We start from the raw sequence: 14,576 nt of genomic DNA on the forward strand, positions 1-14,576 counted from the left end.
ATAGCCCAATGCAATATCTACATGATAAGGTTGCCAATTCAGATACATGGCTTAAGAGATGACCAATAAAAATGACACCTTCCAGGTGATGTATTTGAAGTTCACGGAATTAAGCAGCTCAAGGAATGGCATCTGCAAAGCCAATATAACAAAATTAAGGTCCCAAGGCTCAACCAGTGGAACATAAACTGATCAAATATACAATTCATCTTGAAGGAACATGTAAACTTCAATAATGAAAGACAACTTCCTTGAAAAGAATAAGGAGAAAGTTGAATTTTGCACCTTCAGCGAAGCCAGCTTCAAGCCACTTTTCAGGTCATCTTGAAAGAATGACAAGATGCAAGCCAACTTAAACTCCGAATGGTCTACCTTCTGCCTTGAACACCAAGAGCTGTATAACCTCCAAATTATGTGATAGTTTTTGGGAAAAATCCACAGCACAGAACAAGCTAGACACTGGCACTCTGCAAGGATATGATAAAACAAACCCAACACACTGAAGAAGCAGCTCTCCACTGGTCCTAAAATCAAAGCAGACTGGCCCACACTACAGAACAGACTAGGTGGGGATGGCTCCATCATGTTTACAGCTTGTAAGAAGGCTTGGAGCCAAGACACCTGCCCCCTTGGTGACTACCATGGGAACCACCAGAATAACCTCTGAAAGAGGCTACCCTGTATTTACCAAGACCTAAAATGACCATTACCAGTGGCCTTCTTGGTTTCGTCATCTTGACCAGAAGGAAAGCACTCGTTCCTGCTGATGAATCTGCTATGACGGCATTAAGCTCTATCCCGAAAAGGACAGAGCCAGCAAAGAGCAATACTTAATTTTCTGTGTCTGCTTCTCCGAAGTTAACCCAAATAATTAGTCTGATTACAACAAACCTCAGGCACCCGAAGCATAATCCGTGATAAGTGGCCTGCGGGAGCCGTGATAACACATGGGATCTGGGGTTTATCCACGATCCCATGTGTTTTCACACAATCACAGGTCCAATTTTGTCTGTTCAAAACGGCCTCTAATTGCATACCGTCATAATGACCATCTGTCATTAATCGCGATATCCAGCCATTTTGATTGTCCAAAACCGCATTGGGTCTACATGGATACCATGGTAAGTGTCAGGTTCTAAAACTCAGCGCTTCTATCGTGTTTATTCCCGAAAATTAAAAGGACAATGCCTTTGCTAGCCGTGCTTTCCTTACAAAAATAGGATTTTGGTTACCTACCGGTAAATCCTTTTCTCGTAGTCCGTAGAGGACGCTGGGGTCCACATTAGTACCATGGGGGTATAGATGGGTCCACCAGGAGCCATTGGCACTTTAAAAGTTTGAGAGTGTGGGCTGGCTCCTACCTCTATGCCCCTCCTACCAGACTCAATCTAGAAACTGTGCCCGAGGAGACAAACATCTTCGAGAGAAGGATTTAACACAGATAGTGGCGAGATTCACACCAGCTCAAACATACAAGGCACATCAAGCTAACTTAGCTTGAAAACTCAGCAACCGCTGAAACATTACTTACCAAGTAACAATGCAGTACTCAACAAAAACGAAGTTGTACTGAACCAAATAATGAAAGCAGGAAAACTAAGCGCTGGCCGGGCGCCCAGCATCCTCTACGGACTACGAGAAAAGGATTTACCGTTAGGTAACCAAAAACCTATCTCTTATGTTCTAGAGGATGCTGGGCCCAAACACACAAGATTTTTCCCCAGCGCACAGCACAGAATACAAAGGATTAAATAAAAACTAAATACACTTACTAAATAAGTGTATTTAGTTTTTATTTAATCCTTTCTATTCTGTACTGTGCGCTGGGGAAAAATCTTGTGTGTTTGGGTTCTCTATCTAGTGGAGCAAGGTAGTAGCTCCACTCCTTTCAGCAGCATTGTACAGTATCAACTTGTTTCTTCTCTATAGCGAAGTGCCACAATTTTTTCTTTGTCTAGAGGATGCTGGGGTCCACATTAGTACCATGGGGATGTACCAAAGCTCCTAGAACGGGAGGGAGAGCGCGGAGGCTCCTGCAGAATTGATTGACTGAACTTCAGATCACCAGAGGCCAAAGTATCGAACTTGTAAAACTTTGCAAACGTGTTCGACCCAGACCAAGTTGCAGCTCGGCAAAGTTCTAATGCCGAGACACTCCGGGCAGCCGCCCAGGAAGACCCCACCTTATGAGTAGAGTGGGCCTTGACAGACGTAAGACACGGCAATCCTGCCATAGAATACGCATGCTGGATAGTGAACCTGATCCAGTGAGAGATAGTCTGCTTAGAAGCAGGACACCCAATTTTCTTGGGATCATACAGGACAAACAGAGTGTCTGATTTTCTGTGACGAGCAGTCCTCCTTACATAGATTTTCAGAGCCCTTACAACATCCAAGGACTTTGATGAAATTAAGGAGTCAGTAGCCACTGGCACCACAATAGGTTGGTTGATATGAAATGCCTACACAACCTTCGGAAGTAACTGCTGACGTGTCCGGAGTTCAGCCCTATCTTCGTGGAAGATCAAGTATGGGCTTTTACAGGACAAAGCCCCCAACGTCTAGCAGAAGCGAAGGCCAACAACGTGACAGCCTTCCACGTAAGAAATTTGACCTCAACCTCCTGTAGAGGCTCGAACCAGTCCGATTGGAGGAACTGCAACACCACGTTAAGGTCCCAAGGCGCCGTAGGCGGTACAAAGGGAGGTTGGATGTGCAGAACTCCCTTCAAAAAGGTCTGAACCTCAGGGAGGGCAGCCAATTGTTTCTGGAAGACAATGGATAGGGCCGAAATCTGGACCTTCACAGATCCCAACCTCAGGCCCATATCCACACCGGCTTGTAGGAAGAGGAGAAACCATCCCAGTTGAAACTCCACCGCAGGAAATTTCTTGGACTCACACCAAGATACATATTTTTTCCAAATTCGATGGTAATGTTTAGACGTTACACCTTTCCTAGCCTGTATCAGGGTAGGAATAACCTTGTTCGGAATGTCCTTACGAGCTAGTATCAGGCGTTCAACCTTCATGCCATCAAACGTAGCCACGGTAAGTCTTGATAGGCGAACAGCCCCTGCTGCAGCAGGTCATCCCGAAGAGGAAGAGGCCTCGGCTCTTCTTGCAGTAAATACAGAAGATCAGCGTACCAAGCCCTTCTTGGCCAGTCTGGAGCAATGAGGATCGCTTGAACCCTTGTTCTCCTTATGAGCTATAGAACTCTTGGGATGAGTGGAAGCGGAGGAAACACGTACACCGACTAGAACACCCATGGAGTCACTATGACGTCCATCGCCACTGCTTGTGGGTCCCTCGACCTGGAACAATACCGCCGAAGCTTCTTGTTGAGACGAGAGACCATCATGTCGTTCTGGGGTACGCCCCAAAGATCTGTTACCTCCTTGAACACCTCCGGACGGAGACCCCACTCCCCTGGATGGAGATAGTGTCTGCTGAGGAAGTCCGCTTCCCAGTTGTCCACTCCCGGAATGAAGATTGCCGACAGCGCCAACGCGTGCTTTTCTGCCATTGCAGCTCTGCTCTTCATTCCGCCCTGTTGGATTATGTAAGCCACTGTTGTCACATTGTCCGACTGCGCTTGAATGGCCCGATTTCTCAGAAGATGGGCCACTTGGAGAAGACCATTGTAGACTGCTTTTAGTTCCAGAATGTTTATCGGCAGGCCGGCTTCCAGACTTGACCACCTTCCTTGGAAGGTTACCCCTTGAGTGACTGCGCTCCAGCCCCGGAGACTTGCATCCGTGGTTAGAAGGATCCAGTCCTGTATCCCGAACCTGCGGCCCCCCAGAAGGTGAGGTAATTGCAGCCACCAGAGGAGTGAAATACTGGCCTTTGGCGACAGACGTATTCTCTGGTGCATGTGTAGATGGGATCCCGACCACTTGTCCAGGAGATCCAGTTGGAAGGACAGAGCGTGAAACCTCCCATACTGCAGAGCCTCGTAAGAGGCCACCATCTCCCCAGAAGGTGAATGCACAGATGAATTGACACCCGGGCTGGCTTCAGGACTTCCCGGACCATCGTTTGAATCACTAATGCCTTTTCCTCTGGGAGAAACACCCTCTGCACCTTCGTGTCAAGGATCATTCCCAGAATGGACAACCTCCTGGTTGGTTCCAAATGTGATTTTGGGAGATTCATGGTCCAACCATGTTCCCTGAGTAGCTGGGTCATGAGTGCTATGGACCATAACAGCTTCTCCTTGGATGATGCCTTTATCAACAGATCGTTCAGATACGGAATTATATTCACCCCCTGTCTGCGAAGGAGTATCATCATTTCCACCATCTCCTTGGTGAATACCCTCGGTGCTGTGGAGAGGCCGAATGGGAGGGCCTGGAACTGAAAGTGACGAATCGAAGATAAGCTTGATGCGGCAGCCAAATCGGAATGTGGAGGTACGCATCCTTGATATCCAGGGATACTAGAAATTCCCCCTCCTCCAGATCTGATATCACTGCCCTTAGAGACTCCATTTTGAACTTGAACTCCCTCAGAAAGGGGTTGTAGTGATTTTAAGTTCAGAATGGGCCTGACCGAACCATCCGGTTTCAGTACCAAGAAAAGGTTCAAATAGTAACCTTTGTTTTGCATATGAGGCAGTACTGGCACAATGACCTGTGCCTCCATCAACTTCTGGATGGCTTCTTGCAGGACAGTCCTGTCTGCCAGCAGAGCTGGCAAGCCTGATCTGAAAAATCTGTGAGGAGGGAGATTTTGAAATTCCAGCCTGTACCCCTGGGACACAATCGCTTGCACCCAGGGGTCCAGGCCGGAGGACACCCAGACATGACTGAGTCTCGCTGCCTCCGGCCCCACCTCTGGGGCGTGCAGTCCACCGTCATGCAGAGGAGTTTGGTGTACCTGAAGCAGGTTTCTGTTCCTGGGAACCTGCAGCTGCAGGTTTCTTGGAGTTGGGATGACCTCCCCGAAAGAAGGTGTTGGACGGCTTGGCCTTTCTGGGCTTGGTAGACCGAAAGGGATGTGATAGAACTGAAGAAAAGGGTTTCTTCGGAGCAGGTGTAGCTGAGGGAAGAAAGGGTGACTTACCAGCCATAGCCGTGGAGATCCACATATCTAACGCTTCCCCAAAGAGAGCCTGACCTGTGTAGGGTAGGGTCTCCACACTTCTCCTGGATTCCGCGACGGCAGACCACTGGCGCAACCACAGTTCTCGACGAGCTGATACTGACATGAAAGAAATTCCAGCAGCCATGGAACCCAGGTCTTTCATGGATTCTACCAGAAATCCTGCCGAAATCCTGAATGTTACGTAAAAACAATTCAACATCACATTTATCCATAGTATCCAAGTCCTCAAGTAACGTGCCTGACCACTTTACTATAGCTTTGGCAATCCAAGCACTGGCAATAGTGGGACGTAGTATTGCCCCAGAAGCCGTGTACATGGATTTGAGCGTATTATCAATTTTACGATCAGCCGGCTCTTTCAAGGCGGTAGATCCTGGAACAGGTAAAACCACCTTTTTTGAGAGTCTGGATACCGACACGTCAACAATAGGCGGGTTTTCCCATTTTTTCCTATCCTCTACCGGTAAAGGGAACGCTACCAGAACCCTTTTAGGTATCTGGAAGTTTTTATCCGGTTTTCCCAAGCCTTTTTCAAAAATAGCATTTAATTCCCTTGACGCAGGGAAGGTTAGCAAGGTTTTCTTATTTTCAGTGAATTAAGCCTCCTCAACCTGCACAGGTGATGTATCAGCAATATTCAACACATCCCTAATAGCCTCTATCATCAACTGCACCCCTTTTACAAGAGATGCTGCCCCCCACAACACATCCCCATCACCGTCTGCAGTATCAGAATCGGTATCGGTATCATCCTGCATGATCTGTGCAAGAGCACGTTTATGTGAATATACAGCGGGGAGCCCTGATGTACCAGAACTGGGCCAGACCGCCATAGAGTTCTGTAAAGCCTGAGTTGCAGATTCATTTTGTGCAACCCTATTTGAAATCTGAGAAATTATAGATTTGATAGAGGATAACCACTCAGGCTCCCTTGCTGGAATCTGTGCTAAACCAGTGCAATCCTGATTACATGGAATGGGATCATCCTGAGAGGACATATCCTCTGCAACATATGACACAGTGTCTCTGGACATTGCTTAATGGAGACCACAGACACCACACACACACACACACACACGGGAGGTCAGACAGCGATTCACCCCCAAGAATGGCAAGAGAGACAGAGATTGTAGCCAACCTACACACAGCTTTTAATATAAAGGGAGACCCCCCTATCAGCGCTGACTGTGCACCTTAAAAGGTTACACAGTCATTTTGCAGCCTCCCCCCCCCCCCTTCTACAACCCCCTGGTACCGTGAGAGATAGCTGGAGTTGCTGTGAGGGACTTGCTCTTCCTGGACAGCGCTGTGCAGGCAGGAAAATGGCGCTGAACGCTGCTGGGTCCGCTCTGAGGAGAAGCACCACCCCCAAAATAGCGGTCTTCCCGCTCTTCATAGGATTATACTGGCCTGAGGATTTATGCTGGCTGAGATCCCAGGACCCCGACGGGCTGTGTGACCAGTGTAGGGTGTAGGCGCTGGCTCAGGGCGCCCCGCACTATGTACCGCTGAGCCTCCGGAGCGCCTGCCCTGAAGCCGCCATCTTCACCCCCTAGGGGGGTCGGTGACTCACTCGCCACTGATCTTCAGCTCTGTAAGGGGGTGGCGGCATGCTGCCGGGGCGAGCGATCCCCTGTGGCGGGGAACGATCTATCCCCTCGGGAGCTCAGTGTCCTGTCAGCAGAGATAGTGGCTCAGACCCCACAGGGCGGACACTACTCCCCCCTTAGTCCCACGAAGAGGGGGGCTGTTGCCAGCAGCCTCCCTGTAAAATAATAAACTCTAAAATAAACTTTACTAGAGAAACTCTGGAGAGCTGCCCTAGTTGTGACCGGCTCCTCTGGGCACATTTTCTGGTAGGAGGAGCATAGAGGGAGGATCCAGCCCACACGCTCAAACTCTTAAAGTGCCAATGGCTCCTGGTGGACCCGTCTATACCCCCATGGTACTAATGTGGACCCCAGCATCCTCTAGGACATAAGAGAAAAAATAAGAATTTACTTACCGATAATTCTATTTCTCATAGTCCGTAGTGGATGCTGGGGACTCCGAAAGGACCATGGGGAATAGCGGCTCCGCAGGAGACTGGGCACAAAAGTAAAAGCTTTAAGACTACCTGGTGTGCACTGGCTCCTCCCCCTATGACCCTCCTCCAAGCCTCAGTTAGGATACTGTGCCCGGACGAGCGTACACAATAAGGAAGGATTTTGAATCCCGGGTAAGACTCATACCAGCCACACCAATCACACCGTACAACTTGTGATCTGAACCCAGTTAACAGCATGATAACAGAGGAGCCTCTGAAAAGATGGCTCACAACAATAATAACCCGATTTTTTGTAACAATAACTATGTACAAGTATTGCAGACAAGCCGCACTTGGGATGGGCGCCCAGCATCCACTACGGACTATGAGAAATAGAATTATCGGTAAGTAAATTCTTATTTTCTCTGACGTCCTAGTGGATGCTGGGGACTCCGAAAGGACCATGGGGATTATACCAAAGCTCCCAAACGGGCGGGAGAGTGCGGATGACTCTGCAGCACCGAATGAGAGAACTCCAGGTCCTCCTCAGCCAGGGTATCAAATTTGTAGAATTTAGCAAACGTGTTTGCCCCTGACCAAGTAGCTGCTCGGCAAAGTTGTAAAGCCGAGACCCCTCGGGCAGCCGCCCAAGATGAGCCCACTTTCCGTGTGGAATGGGCTTTTACAGATTTTGGCTGTGGCAGGCCTGCCACAGAATGTGCAAGCTGAATTGTACTACAAATCCAACGAGCAATAGTCTGCTTAGAAGCAGGAGCACCCAGCTTGTTGGGTGCATACAGGATAAACAGCGAGTCAGATTTTCTGACTCCAGCCGTCCTGGAAACATATATTTTCAGGGCCCTGACTACGTCCAGCAACTTGGAATCCTCCAAGTCCCTAGTAGCCGCAGGCACCACAATAGGCTGGTTTAAGTGAAATGCTGAAACCACCTTAGGGAGAAATTGAGGACGAGTCCTCAATTCTGCCCTGTCCGTATGAAAAATTAGGTAAGGGCTTTTATAGGATAAAGCCGCCAATTCTGAGACACGCCTGGCTGAGGCCAGGGCTAACAGCATTACCACTTTCCATGTGAGATATTTTAAGTCCACAGTGGTGAGTGGTTCAAACCAATGTGATTTTAGGAACCCCAAAACTACATTGAGATCCCAAGGTGCCACTGGAGGCACAAAAGGAGGCTGTATATGCAGTACCCCCTTGACAAACGTCTGGACTTCAGGAACTGAAGCTAGTTCTTTTTGGAAGAATATTGACAGGGCCGAAATTTGAACCTTAATGGACCCTAATTTTAGGCCCATAGACAGTCCTGGTTGCAGGAAATGCAGGAAACGACCCAGTTGAAATTCCTCTGTAGGGGCCTTCCTGGCCTCACACCACGCAACATATTTACGCCAAATACGGTGATAATGTTGCACAGTTACATCCTTCCTGGCTTTGATCAGGGTAGGGATGACTTCATCCGGAATGCCTTTTTCCTTCAGGATCCGGCGTTCAACCGCCATGCCGTCAAACGCAGCCGCGGTAAGTCTTGGAACAGACATGGTCCCTGCTGGAGCAGGTCCTTTCTTAGAGGTAGAGGCCACGGGTCTCCGTGAGCATCTCTTGAAGTTCCGGGTACCAAGTACTTCTTGGCCAATCCGGAGCCACGAGTATAGTCCTTACTCCTCTCCTTCTTATGATTCTCAGTACCTTGGGTATGAGAGGCAGAGGAGGGAACACATACACTGACTGGTACACCCACGGTGTTACCAGAGCGTCCACAGCTATTGCCTGAGGGTCCCTTGACCTGGCGCAATATCTGTCCAGTTTTTTGTTGAGGCGGGACGCCATCATGTCCACCTTTGGTTTTTCCCAACGGTTCACAATCATGTGGAAGACTTCTGGGTGAAGTCCCCACTCCCCCGGGTGGAGATCGTGTCTGCTGAGGAAGTCTGCTTCCCAGTTGTCCACTCCCGGAATGAACACTGCTGACAGTGCTATCACATGATTTTCCGCCCAGCGAAGAATCCTTGCAACTTCCGTCATTGCCATCCTGCTTCTTGTGCCGCCCTGTCTGTTTACGTGGGCGACTGCCGTGATGTTGTCCGACTGGATCAGCACCGGCTGACCCTGAAGCAGAGGCCTTGCCTGACTTAGGGCATTGTAAATGGCCCTTAGTTCCAGGATATTTATGTGAAGTGACGTTTCCATGCTTGACCACAAGCCCTGGAAATTTCTTCCCTGTGTGACTGCTCCCCAGCCTCTCAGGCTGGCATCCGTGGTCACCAGGACCCAGTCCTGAATGCCGAATCTGCGGCACTCTAGAAGATGAGCACTCTGCAACCACCACAGGAGAGACACCCTTGTCCTTGGAGACAGGGTTATCCGCTGATGCATTTGAAGATGCGATCCGGACCATTTGTCCAGCAGATCCCACTGAAAAGTTCTTGCGTGGAATCTGCCGAATGGAATCGCTTCGTAAGAAGCCACCATTTTTCCCCAGGACCCTTGTGCATTGATGCACTGACACTTGGCCTGGTTTTAGGAGGTTCCTGACTAGGTCGGATAACTCCCTGGCTTTCTCCTCCGGGAGAAACACCTTTTTCTGTACTGTGTCCAGAATCATCCCTAGGAACAGCAGACGTGTCGTCGGAATCAGCTGCGATTTTGGAATATTTAGAATCCATCCGTGCTGTCGTAGTACTACTTGAGATAGTGCTACTCCGACCTCTAACTGTTCTCTGGACCTTGCCCTTATCAGGAGATCGTCCAAGTAAGGGATAATTAAGACGCCTTTTCTTCGAAGAAGAATCATCATTTCGGCCATTACCTTGGTAAAGACCCGGGGTGCCGTGGACAATCCAAACGGCAGCGTCTGAAACTGATAGTGACAGTTCAGTACCACAAACCTGAGGTACCCTTGGTGAGAAGGGCAAATTGGGACATGGAGGTAAGCATCCTTGATGTCCAGAGACACCATATAGTCCCCTTCTTCCAGGTTCGCTATCACTGCTCTGAGTGATTCCATCTTGAATTTGAACCTTTGTATGTAAGTGTTCAAGGATTTCAGATTTAAAATAGGTCTCACCGAGCCGTCCGGCTTCGGTACCACAAACAGCGTGGAATAATACCCCTTTCCCTGTTGTAGGAGGGGTACCTTGATTATCACCTGCTGGGAATACAGCTTGTGAATGGCTTCCAATACCGCCTCCCTGTCGGGGGGAGACGTTGGTAAAGCAGACTTCAGGAACCGGCGAGGGGGAGACGTCTCGAATTCCAATTTGTACCCCTGAGATACTACCTGCAGGATCCAGGGGTCCACTTGCGAGTGAGCCCACTGCGCGCTGAAATTCTTGAGACGGGCCCCCACCGTGCCTGAGTCCGCTTGTAAGGCCCCAGCGTCATGCTGAGGACTTGGCAGAAGCGGGGGAGGGCTTCTGTTCCTGGGAAGAGGCTGTCTGCTGCAGTCTTTTTCCCCTTCCTCTGCCCCGGGGCAGATACGAGTGGCCTTTTGCCCGCTTGCCCTTATGGGGACGAAAGGACTGAGCCTGAAAAGACGGTGTCTTTTTCTGCTGAGAGGTGACCTGGGGTAAAAAGGTGGATTTCCCAGCCGTTGCCGTGGCCACCAGGTCCGATAGACCGACCCCAAATAACTCCTCCCCTTTATACGGCAATACTTCCATATGCCGTTTGGAATCCGCATCACCTGACCACTGTCGCGTCCATAACCCTCTTCTGGCAGAAATGGACAGCGCACTTACTCTTGATGCCAGAGTGCAAATATCCCTCTGTGCATCTCTCATATATAGAAATGCATCCTTTAAATGCTCTATAGTCAATAATATATTGTCCCTGTCCAGGGTATCAATATTTTCAGTCAGGGAATCCGACCAAGCCACCCCAGCACTGCACATCCAGGCTGAGGCGATTGCTGGTCGCAGTATAATACCAGTATGTGTGTATATACTTTTTAGGATATTTTCCAGCTTCCTATCAGCTAGTTCCTTGAGGGCGGCCGTATCAGGAGACGGTAACGCCACTTGTTTTGATAAGCGTGTGAGCGCCTTATCCACCCTAGGGGGTGTTTCCCAACGCGCCCTAACCTCTGGCGGGAAAGGGTATAAAGCCAATAATTTTTTTAGAAATTAGCAGTTTTTTATCGGGGGAAACCCACGCTTCATCACACACCTCATTTAATTCATCCGATTCAGGAAAAACTACGGGTAGTTTTTTCACACCCCACATAATACCCTTTTTTGTGGTACTTGTAGTATCAGAAATGTTCAAAACCTCCTTCATTGCCGTGATCATGTAACGTGTGGCCCGACTGGAAAATACGTTTGTTTCCTCACCGTCGACACTGGAGTCATTGTCCGTGTCTGGGTCTGTGTCGACCACCTGAGGTAACGGGCGCTTTAGAGCCCCTGACGGTGTTTGAGACGCCTGTACAGGTATTAACTGATTTGCCGGCTGTCTCATGTCGTCAACAGTCTTTTGTAAAGTGCTGAGACTATCACGTAATTCCTTCCATAAGACCATCCAGTCAGGTGTCGACTCCCTAGGGGGTGACATCACTAATACAGGCAATTGCTCCGCCTCCATACCATTTTCCTCCTCATACATGTCGACACAACGTACCGACACACAGCACACACACAGGGAATGCTCTGATAGAGGACAGGACCCCACTAGCCCTTTGGGGAGACAGAGGGAGAGTTTGCCAGCACACACCAGAGCGCTATATATATACAGGGATAACCTTATATAAGTGTTTTTCCCTTATATAGCTGCTGTATAGATTTATCTGCCAATTTAGTGCCCCCCCTCTCTTGTTTTACCCTGTTTCTGTAGTGCAGGACTGCAGGGGAGAGTCAGGGAGCTTCCCTCCAACGGAGCTGTGAGGAAAAATGGCGCCAGTGTGCGGAGGAGATAGGCTCCGCCCCCTTCTCGGCGGCCGTTCTCCCGCTTTTTTATGGAAAAACAGGCATGAGTTAAATGCATCCATATAGCCCAGGAGCTATATGTGATGCATTTTTTGCCCCCTAAGGTGTTTATATTGCGTCTCAGGGCGCCCCCACCCAGCGCCCTGCACCCTCAGTGACCGGAGTGTGAAGTGTGCTGAGAGCAATGGCGCACAGCTGCGGTGCTGTGCGCTACCTTATTGAAGACAGGACGTCTTCTGCCGCCGATTTTTCCGGACCTCTTCTGCTCTTCTGGCTCTGTAAGGGGGACGGCGGCGCGGCTCTGGGACCCATCCATGGCTGGGCCTGTGATCGTCCCTCTGGAGCTAATGTCCAGTAGCCTAAGAAGCCCAATCCACTCTGCACGCAGGTGAGTTCGCTTCTTCTCCCCTTAGTCCCTCGATGCAGTGAGCCTGTTGCCAGCACGTCTCACTGAAAATAAAAAACCTAAAACTAAACTTTTTTCTAAGCAGCTCAGGAGAGCCACCTAGACTGCACCCTTCTCGTTCGGGCACAAAAATCTAACTGAGGCTTGGAGGAGGGTCATAGGGGGAGGAGCCAGTGCACACCAGGTAGTCTTAAAGCTTTTACTTTTGTGCCCAGTCTCCTGCGGAGCCGCTATTCCCCATGGTCCTTTCGGAGTCCCCAGCATCCACTAGGACGTCAGAGAAACCCTACTATTTTAAGTTACTGGGATTCTCACCAGGGTAATTTGGCACTTGTGGGGACCAGTAGCTGACTTCACACAGTCTGTTCAGCAAAGAAATATAAATTGCAGAGTGACCAAAACAGAGAGAAACCGTCTAAATCAGGAATGGGGAACCTTTGGTCCTCCAGCTGTTGTCGAACTACACATACCAGCATGTCCTGCTACAGTTTTGCTATTTGGCCATGCTAAAATGCAGGTTGCCCACCCCTTGTCTAAATCATACCTAAAGAAAGCAATAGCATTCCTACTTTGCAGCATTTTTTCCACACCTGCCTAAAATGTTTGCACAGTACTGTACATGCAGACATTTAATTAAACATGTAAAATCAGGACAAATTCAGGACTAGAACAGGGCACACAGCTGAATAAACGGATTGTGAGGTGCTTGATGTTACCCACCATATGATGACAGCAGGCAGGGAATGAGTATAGACCATATCTTCCAAATTAACAAAACAGTACCATCTGATTAAAGTAGGATCACTAATCCAAATTCTGTACTTCTGTGTATTATAGAAACATACAAATAGCCCAGATAACTGCAAGATTTGCCTCAATAGATATATTCAGGCCCGCTGCACTTGTTTTTCCCAGTCTCCCCCATAGTGATTTCTCATCCGCCAGGATATATGCAAAGGGAGACAGGAAATCTCAATAGTGAAACTCCATTTTATTTATAAAAGTATAAATTAACTTAAAAACCCAGAAGCAAGGCAGCGTACCAGATATAAAGGTCTATATTGCACACAAATACATGCTCAGGACAATATAAAGAACTGATACACAATGCAAAAACAAAATGTAAGAAGTTGAACTGCGCTCTACCCCTGATGTTTAAAGTCTCTACTAGTCTGAATAGGAGCTACCTGTGTTGTTTCTTAAATAAAGATAAATAATAATGCCAGTGGGTGAAAAAGAGTAAACTACAAGGTGCTTTATTAATTACTAATTGCACAGGGTTAGGTGTTTCCAAGAAAAGCCCAAATGCCGTCCTTCTCTTAAATGCAAGTCCAGCAATCTCTTTCTATTGAAAGTGTCCTTTTTGATGCACAGAGTAGTAACTTTAAAATGTACTTATCTTAGTGAAAATTTAAATCGAATAAAAAGTCTTTGATCCTCAGTGAGGAAAAGAGACCGGCGTCCCGTGTCTCTGTTGTGGTCTAGTGGATATAGGTCCTTACCGTTGCGGCCGTGTTCGTGAGGAGTCCGGGTGCGGGTCTGCGACGGGATTCTGGAAGGGCTCTGGACTGGTCAGCTGATGGCGGCCAGCACTAGCTCACTCAGTTCGTCCTTGTACGGACTCACCGTGAGCCGGCTACCTTCCTCGTGCCGATCTTATGTCCGTGGAGAGGGTGCGCCGCTGTGGAACCTGTCCGGGAATCCACAGCGAGGCACACCTATATCCACTAGACCACAACAGAGACACGGGACGCCGGTCTCTTTTCCTCACTAAGGATCAAAGACTTTTTATTCGATTTAAATTTTCACTAAGATAAGGACATTTTAAAGTTACTACTCTGTGCATCAAAAAGGACACTTTCAATAGAAAGAGATTGCTGGACTTGCATTTAAGAGAAGGACGGCATTTGGGCTTTTCTTGGAAACACCTAACCCTGTGCAATTAGTAATTAATAAAACACCTTGCAGTTTACTCTTTTTCACCCACTGGCATTATTATTTATCTTTATTTAAGAAACAACACAGGTAGCTCCTATTCAGACTAGTGGAGACTTTAAACATCAGGGGTAGAGCGCAGTTCAACTTCTTACATT

The 14,576-nt window shown here is 48.5% G+C and overlaps 1 protein-coding gene across 7 annotated transcripts in view; it reads right to left on the reverse strand.

Annotated features, from left to right (window-relative positions):
• Positions 1-14,576, reverse strand: part of GSTCD (glutathione S-transferase C-terminal domain containing) — a 480,201-nt gene that overhangs the window by 381,950 nt on the left and 83,675 nt on the right. The window lies entirely within an intron of this gene.

The sequence above is a fragment of the Pseudophryne corroboree genome, chromosome 1 (genome assembly GCF_028390025.1).
Source record: "Pseudophryne corroboree isolate aPseCor3 chromosome 1, aPseCor3.hap2, whole genome shotgun sequence".
Classification (NCBI taxonomy): domain Eukaryota; kingdom Metazoa; phylum Chordata; class Amphibia; order Anura; family Myobatrachidae; genus Pseudophryne; species Pseudophryne corroboree.